Source organism: Choloepus didactylus, chromosome X, assembly GCF_015220235.1.
Source record: "Choloepus didactylus isolate mChoDid1 chromosome X, mChoDid1.pri, whole genome shotgun sequence".
Classification (NCBI taxonomy): Eukaryota; Metazoa; Chordata; class Mammalia; order Pilosa; family Megalonychidae; genus Choloepus; species Choloepus didactylus.
The window spans coordinates 25,183,832-25,188,646 of NC_051334.1; the positions used below are offsets into that span (position 1 = coordinate 25,183,832).

Consider the following 4,815-nt stretch of genomic DNA (forward strand, 5'->3'; position numbering starts at 1 on the left):
TTGTGGGTGGGGTTGCTCTGTAGGGTCCCACAATTCCAGAGTTGCTGGTCCCCCAAGTCTTTGAGACCACAGAAGAGGATGTCAGGTTGCAATACATTTGGAGTCTCTGTGAGGCCCCCTCTGTTATGGGAAGATCAAATTATCACCACTCAGTGTCCTCACCATGAATCCTTCTACAACCTGTTAGGGTCTCCTCCTTCTGCAGAACTGGGGCCCCTATCACTAGAGGGTCCTCATCTCCCTGAAACTCCCCACATCTCCAGAGGAAATGAGAGGGCACCTTAGCCAGATAACTGTGCCCATGGCCTTGCAGGGCAGGCAGCAGGGCTGTTACTTTCTGGGGCCCCCAGGCTTCCGGGATGGGTGGTTCCTTCATTCCTCATTCTGGATCCTCACTTTGACACCTAACAAATCCTCAGATTCCATCCCTGGCTGGCCTGAGGCTGCTTCCCTCAGATCAAGGTACTGACCTTTCAGAGACCTCTGAAGTGGTCCCTGAGTCCTCAGAGGGAGAAGGCAGGGGACGCTACATCTGGCTTCCCCTTCCAGGGTCATTCCTGTCACATGGCAAGGGTGGAGCTCTGTGGGAACCCCTATGTTCTGGGCCAAATCTCCTGAGTCCTCAATGAGGGTTATCATTTTGATTCCTGGCAAGACCTGGGATCCTCCTTCTATTGACCTGAAGACACCCCTCTTAGACCAAGGCTTTTATGTCCCTAAAAATCCTGAAGAATATGTGAGGGGATGCTCAGCCTGACAGCCCTGCCTGGGGTTTTCTTGGTCCAGGAGCAGGTGCCAGCCAGTCTCTGTGGCCCTCTGTATTCTGGGGTGTTGTTCTCCTCAGTACCATTCATTGTGGCCCTGCCTCTTTGATGGAATACTGCCCATTTCTGCACACTCTTGAGCAGTTTCCCTCTTGAAGGCTGCAGAGTATGGGTCCTATATCATCCTAGATTAAAGTGAAATGGGGAAGCTACAGCACAAAGCAAAGAGCCCAGGACAGGAGGTGGGCTCTCAGAGAAAAAAGCATGCTGATCTCTTCCTTCTCTTCACCAGGCAGACTTGGTCTCTTATTTAACGTCTGTTCTAATCTATTGGCTTTCACAGGGAAGTTGCTGTCTAGGATGATTTTATGAGCTCCTGATCTTTTGAGTTTGTCTGACTTTGTATATGTAGATGATAATATTGGCACTGAATATTGTCTCTTTATTTTCTTTATTCATACCCCTCGTTTATGTTGATATAGTTATTGCTCTGGCTATGTATTCCAATCCAGTACTTAAGGCAGAAAGTACTTCTTTTTATCATTTGAGATACGATTTGAAGTAGTCAGAAGAAAAATGAATTAAGAGATGTAAGGTCAGCCTCAGGCTGCGAGGAGTAGAGCAGAGTGCACTTTAGAGGAATTCAGACCGGGGATCTAATCCAAGCCCTGTCACTTACCAGCCATGTGAACTTGAGATAATTGCAACTTCTTCATTTGTGAAGTGAGTCTGATAAGTCCTATCTTGTAGAACCCTTAGAATATATGTAATGCATGTAAACACTTGGTACAGTAACTGGCAAATGGGTCTTTAATGATTGGCAGTTAGCATGTGCTTATTTAGACCCAAGATGAGGAGACCATCCTTCCATCAGAGGTTTTTGGTTTTTTGTTTGGTTGTTTTTAATACAGTAACCATTAGAGAATATGTAATTCTCTTGGAAAACAAAACAAAATAAGCCAAAATGCTGCTTAGCAAGTAAAACTAAGTAAAATTTCCCCCATTCGAGGATATGTTATTTAATTTGGGGGGGAGAGTCTCCCCAGCTGAATGAAACAGTGGCTCTAGAATTTGTGTCGAGGACCAAGAACTTCCCTCCTTCCCAGCTGCCTTCCCACCCTAATCACCCTTCATTTCATTCATTTCTCCACTGCCAAACATCTAGCGCTAGTTTAGATTTTGCCAAATTACACTCATCAACCAAATTAAAATGCACTTTTAATAAGTGGACTCTGATTCTCCTAGCCCAGGGCAAAGAGTGCCAGCCCAACGGCTTCTGGGATCCCACCTCAAGGGAGTATCACACTTAGTTCTCAGAAACTCTCAACATTATGTGCATCAAACAACTAGTGTGAGTACTTTGTTCAACTGCACTGAGAAAGGGCACCTTGAATCTTGCCCACTTGGAGAGTTCTCTCTAATCTACCTACAATACCACAGTAACTGCTATGAGCAGTTTACTGTTTCAGGTTTAGTCTTGCAACTCTGAGATGCACCATCTGAGTGCTTGGCCCTGCACACAATTCTCACAGGCTCATCTAACCCGCCACCCAGCCAAATTTAAAATTACTTCCCTCTGAGGGACTTGCAGTTTCCCAAAGCCCCAAACGGCCTTGCCTCAGGACATTTACACTTGACTGCTCTCATCTGGGACCCCTCCACTCCTTTTAAATTGTCCTTTAGGTCCTGGAGAGTATCTCAACGTCTTACTTATATGATTGCTTCTCCTATGGTAAGATTCTATGGACAGTGGCTCTGTCTTTATCTTACAAACCCCAGAACTGCCAGGGGGCTTTCCAAATAGCACATGTTCAAAGCTTGAGGGTAAAAGAAGCAGTGAGCAAGAGTTATAATTTATTATGATTTAATTTCACATATATTCTTGAATAAGCTAAACAGATTCATGTATATATCTTTTAACTTTAGAAAGACAGAAATAATAAGGCAAACTAAGAATTGACCACCTTTTTCTTTTGTCTTCTCTATTTTATGATCCTACCTATTTTACCATGTGGTTCTTTCACATTTCCATGAAAATCCCTATACCAGTGCCATGTTATCTTGTTCTGGATGATAGAAAAATATTGAAGGTTTTCAGTTTGTTTTGCAAATAGCAAAACTCTAACTCTTAAACTGCAAAACAGCAATAAACCTGTGAACCATGTTTTTCATAAATGTACATGCAGAAGCTAAATAAATATATATATATACACACCCACAAGTTATTCATGTAGAAAAAGTAAACAAAGATAAGAATTTTGTTCCTTCCAGCCTCACTCTAGTCTTTCACTCCTCAGAATGTTGACAGCCCTTTGCAACCACAAAATGAAGAACCTGCCTCACACTTCACTTGTGGGAGGAGCTGCTGGCCGAGGCCCTGGGCCGTGCCGTGGCCGGGACAGTCTTGCCAGTCCTGACTGGAACCCTGGCTCCAGCCCTCTCCTGCTCATCCCTCAAAGCCTCTTCATACAGGGCAGGGAAGGAACTGGGGACGGTATCACTGATCTTGGCCAAAACCTCCAAGACTTTCTCTTGCTGGTTTCATCATGGGCCCTTAAACCCCACAGGAATTCATAGCATGAAGGATCACTGTGGGGCACCTGCCGGTGCCCCAGGTAGGTTTCCTGTGCCAAATCTTTGGTGAGGAGCCTCCTGGGCTCCCCAAAGATTAAGTGCTTCCTCCCAGCAAACACCCCCAATGCATTCAGGAATTCCCAGATCTCCTCCTCAGTAGCATGGTTGCCCTTCATCAAGATCATGCCCAGGAGGGTCATCAGGAGACCCATCCTGGGCAAGCCCCCACCACCACTCAGACTCCCCTAGTTGGTGAGGTCTGACAAGTGAATAGGACTGACCACTGGGGTCGACTTCCTTTAATTCAAGGCCAAAGACCAGCTCCATGCACTCAGTGGTTCTCCTGAGGATCTCAGGGAATTGATTCTCGTACTTCTTGTTGACAGTCTTCAGCATGGCTGCTTTAGTGATGGGCTCTTTCATTTTATACTTCTCTGTCAGGAACTCCACCAACATTCTCGCCTTCCTGATTAGGAGATATTTGCAGGAGCTCTCAGTGGAGCATGTGGCCTGAGGGGAACTTGGAATTTTCTCATCCTGGTACTTGGTACCTTCTTCAGATCTTGGACAAGAAAGATCTTTAGTGGAAGTGGTAGGGGATGGGGCTCTCTGAGGCCCCTGGGGAATGCCAACAGCAGGGGAGCTCTGGATGTACCCTCCAAAACAGGAGAGGAGGAGGAAGTGGAATCATGTTCCCCTGCTGCAGGGATCTGAGTACCCTCAAGACTCTGGGTCTCACCTTGGGCCTGGCGGCTTTTCTTATGGGTACAGATTTTATTCTTCTGACCATGAGGCATGTTGAACCTGGTTAGGGACAATAGGCAGGAATGTGGGCAGGAGGCAGGGGCTGGGGTGGGGGCCCACTGGAGGAGGGAGGATGAGGGGATGTGCACTCCTTCAGCAGGAGATACTATCGTGGTTTGAAGGAAGGCTGCCTCTATAGGTTTCTCTGAGCACACTGTTTTAGGAACCCACAGGGTTCCTTTTTGCTGGTCAGCTTGTCCCCTGAGAACCCTGTGGAGGAGGTCAGAGTGAGTGTTAGGCTGCAGCCTGCCTGTGGCTTACTGGGATGACAGCAGTGGCTGACAATAGGGCCACCTCTCTTCTGTGCTATGGGGTAATCTCTGTTCACCTTCAGAACCAGTGGCTGTTCCTTCATAGCAAGGATTTTATCTCCCACAGACCTGATATGATGAAGTGAGGGGGAGTTTCAGTCTCATATCCTTGCCATGACCCTTCAAGGGTTGAGTGCAGAGGAAGGTCAGCATTCTTCATTGTCACTTCTATTCAGGGGTGGTTGGTCCAGTCAGTCTTCACTCAGGTATCCCCTTTGACTGCTGGCAGAGCCAGCAGCTCCTCTCTCTCTTCAGCTCATACCAAGGCCAGTACCACCCTGACGTGTGGCCCCACCTGCTCAGCTTCTCCCAAGCCACAGGCAGGTTAAGGCCCTATGGTGGATGGTCCCACTGGTCCTCAC

General features: G+C 47.1%; 1 pseudogene; it reads right to left on the reverse strand.

Annotated features, from left to right (window-relative positions):
* Positions 1-3,110: 3,110 nt before the first annotated feature.
* Positions 3,111-4,135, reverse strand: LOC119522043 (annotated as a pseudogene).
* Positions 4,136-4,815: the final 680 nt, after the last annotated feature.